The sequence below is a fragment of the Tamandua tetradactyla genome, chromosome 6, assembly GCF_023851605.1.
Source record: "Tamandua tetradactyla isolate mTamTet1 chromosome 6, mTamTet1.pri, whole genome shotgun sequence".
Taxonomy (NCBI): domain Eukaryota; kingdom Metazoa; phylum Chordata; class Mammalia; order Pilosa; family Myrmecophagidae; genus Tamandua; species Tamandua tetradactyla.
Window position 1 is genome coordinate 153,198,457 of NC_135332.1, and position 4,128 is coordinate 153,202,584.

The 4,128-nt window shown below is 38.7% G+C and overlaps 1 pseudogene; it reads right to left on the reverse strand.

The window, feature by feature from the left end:
• Positions 1 to 418: 418 nt before the first annotated feature.
• On the reverse strand, positions 419 to 1,053 carry LOC143686438 (ubiquitin-conjugating enzyme E2 N pseudogene; annotated as a pseudogene).
• Positions 1,054 to 4,128: the final 3,075 nt, after the last annotated feature.

A 4,128-nucleotide genomic window follows, 5' to 3' on the forward strand; every position in this document is an offset into this window, starting at 1 on the left:
TTAGTGAGGACTGTGATGTTTGTTTAATGTTCCCATTTTGGTTCAAACAATCAAGCTTGTCCATCTACAGAGTCTAAATAAAGTTAGACTTGGCTAGAGGGTATATTCTAAAGAACAACTGGTTAGCCGCTTTTAACCAACACATTTAATTAGATCACCACAAAAGGCATGGGGGGGGGAAGGAACTTATAAAATAATAAAACTATCTCCCTCCTCAAAAATAAAAATAAAGAAAAACACCCACACCCCTGCAGCTAGCCCTGACAACTACCTTCATTCACAGTGCTTTATAATTAAACCATGATGGGGGAAAGAATAAAAGCAGGAGAGGGGCCACTGCTTTTAAACGTTTCGCAACAATCCAGATGATACTTCTAGCCTCTGCTCATGCTTTACAACAGTGAATCAGGACAAGACATAGATTTGCTAATGTGCATTTAATCACCAAAGGACTGAAGATGTCTGGGCTTTTATTCTGTAATGTTTCTAAGACTGTGTCCATTAAATGCAAACAAAATAAGAAGAAGTCTCGGCAGAACAGGAGAAGTGATGCACACTTGATGATCAGATCGATTTAAATATTATTCATGGCATATAGCCTAGTCCATGCTCTAGCTGTTTCTATGGCTTGGGCTTCGTTGGTCTTCCATTGCTCCGCTACATCATTTGCTAATGGATCATCTGGATTGGGAGCACTTAACAAAGCCTGGATCGATAGCAGAACTGTGCGGATCTGCAGTGCTGGGGACCACTTATCTTTCAAAATATCTAAACATATTCTTCCCAACTTGTCTACATTAGGGTGATAAATTTTGGTCATGAAACGTACTTTAGGGGCTGCCATTGGGTATTCTTCTGGAAGGAATAGTTCAAGTTTAAAAGTCCCTCCCTCAAAGGGGGAATCTTGGGGGCCAGCAATGACCACGTGAAAATAACGGGCGTTGCTCTCATCTGGTTCTGCTTTAATACCGGGAACTGGTTCTGCCAGCAAACACTGGGTTTCCTTGATAATCCTGCGGGGCAGCCCGGCCATCTTGTCAGATCCCGAGTTCGGCCTCTCATCTATCAACATTTTGAGTGTGTTGTACTCTCTCCCACTTCTGGACTCTTCATATATGCTATGTCCTCTCTTAAAATGTTTCTTCTTTCCTCTTGGTCTTGCTAACTCTCATATATCCTTCCAATTCCTGTCTGGCACCATTTTCTCTCTGGATACTTAGATTATTTTAACTCTCTTTGTTGTATCTTTTCTTAATGTTTTCTTCTTTCCTTTCTTATTCTTTACCTTTCAATTCCTTGTCTTATTGCCTGTCCTTTCTTGTAGTAGATAGCTCTTATGTTTATTTAGTTCAACAGTTTCCATTTTCTGGAAACTCTTCTCAATATACACAGGAATAATTTTTCAGAACCATGTCTGTTATTTCTAAGTGTGATTACCAATTAGCCTTATTCTAAGCCCCTGAGAAATTGATCCAGTAATGGGCATTTAACTTAATCCACCATTTTGTTTCTTTCTGCTAAGAAATTTGGAATTTTAATTTGGAATTGGAATTTTAAACAGAGATGTAGAGCCTACAAGGGTTCGGAACTGAGTCATGCTAATGACAGCTCCCTAACTCAAACATTTACCATACACGGTGTCTGAGTCCACGGTACCTCCAGGTCCCTACCTTCCCGAAGGCTTGGTTGTTCAATTCTTCTCTGGATTCCACAGTTTTCTTCAGTATCTTTCTAGCATCGTCCTCTTTCCCCTTAAACCAGCCAGAGCTGCTAGTTTCTGCTACTGCTAGACTATATGCTCTGTGAGTACAATTTGAGTATTTCTTCTCATTCTTTACCTGTTATAAACCTGATATTTTGGAAACATAATAAGAAAGACATTAACTCATCTCTAGATTTATCTTTTATATTTTTTGTGTTTGATAGACTCGTAAAAGAAAGCTACTGCATTGATTATTATTTAATTGAAACAGTCAACATAATCCTGAAGCTTTTCACAGAATGTCTCTATCCTTAAGACCATTGCTTGTCTTGTACTGTCCTCAGCTTAAAGTAACTCACATCTTTGGAATGCCCTAAGAGGACATTCTATCCTTTGTTAAGGGATTTATCCAACCACAATTATATTATTATGCCTATGTCTGTTGACAAATTCCAGGGAAAGTTAGAGGGAATCACATGGGATTTTTTTACTTGACTCAAATGAAACCAGTTTGGAATGAAAAGCAAAGATAATTTGTCTGAGTAGTGAAAGAAATTTCACAACTATAGAAAGTATCAATTCTGCTGTAGACTTTTCTTTTCATTGTATGCTCTGTAAATACAGTGTCTACTTGTTAAATGAGAATAGGGGTCTTAGTACTAGAAAACCTAACTTCTGTTTCATAGTATCTTGCTCTTTCAAGTCCCAGCTCTATATTACCTCAATTTTTAATATTATGTATTAATTTCTTAACCATCCCTATTAATTATACTTCTCTCTCATCAATCTTTGCATCCTCCACAGAATCATTACTTTTATGCCATCCTCCCTTATGCCAGATCCAATCAATCTCTAACCCTGAATCAATTCCAGAAACTCTCTTCTCTATTTTACCACATAGGCTATTGAACATTTTAGAAGTAAAACCGTATGACCACAAACTAAAACTACTACAAATTTAGGATTTTCACGTCCAACTAGGCAATGAATGCAACTTGGCAAACCTTTTATTTGATGCTGGTTAATAGTTTGAATTCTTTGTCTTTTAGTCGATAACTTTGCCTCTGTCTTAATAGAGAAAATAGAGGACATCAGATGCTAATAATTTCCCTTTTCTACTTTCTAAAAGTGCGCATGGTATCATTCATCCTTCTTTCCTGTATTAAGTGAAAATAAGTCTCTATTTATCAGGTGTCTTAGTTTCCTAACCGTGATCACTAACACCACAAAATGGGTTGACTTCAACAGCAAAAACTTGTTGACTCATGGTTTCAAAGGCCTGCTTCCTCCTGGAGCCAGTACCTTCTGCCTGGCTGGTAATACTTGGGGTTCCTGGGCTTTCCCATCACATGACAATTCACATGGTGGTGTAGTTTTCTTTCTCTTCTAGGTTCTGTTGTCTTCCAGCTTCAGATCCTCCATATAGCTTTCTTTGACAATTACTGAATTCTTCTGCTTATAAAGGACCTCAGTAATCTGGATTAAGATCAATCCTGCTTCAGTTGGCTACACTTTAATTAAAAGAGTATCTTCAAAAGAACCTATGGATAGTGGGTTCACACCTACCTGTACCCCACACGTTTTTCTGGGGTACATAATTTTATATGTGTTTTCTATCTCAAGCCTAACCTCTCCCTGAACTCGGCTCATGCATCTAACAGCTTCATTAGATATCCAGTGGGCTTCTCAAATTTATGTTAAAAACAAAGCTCCTGATCTTCCCTGTCAAAATCTGATTGTCCTAGAAGGTTCCCCCTGCCAGTTAATGGCATTCCATCCTCCCAGTTGTTCAAACCTCAAACCTTCAAGTCATCCTTGCTAGCCAAGTCGCTAAGATCTCTTGTTTGGATTACTACAGTGATCTTCTAATTGGTCCCCTTGCTGCCATCCTTGTGGCTCTACAATCTATTCTCAACTCAGCATATGGAGTAATTATTAGATTATGTTCTCTGCCCCAAACATTCCATTGCCTTCTCTCTTCTCAGTTCACTCCAAAAAAAGCCAAAGGCTTTGCAATGGCCTATAAAGCTATCTACCAACCAGTTTATCATTGCCTCTTTGACCCTCTGCCCACTGCCTTCCTCCTCATCCACCTACCTCCCTGCTGGCATTGATATGCTGAGCTTGCTTTGGCTTTAGGCCTTTGCATTTGTGGTTCTCTCTGCCTGAAACCATCTCCTCCATGATATTTGCCTGTCTTTTCCTTGGCTTACTTCAGGTCTTTGATCAAATATTTTATTCTCAGTAAATACTTTTTGATCACTTTATATTTAAAATTGCCCCCTGTTTTAGTTTCCTAACTGCTAAAACAAATACTATACAATGGGTTGGCTTAAACAGTGGGAATTTATTGACTCACAGTTTTGAGGCTAGGAAAAGTCTAAAATCAAGGCATCAGTAAGGCCATGCTTTCACCCTGAGCTCTG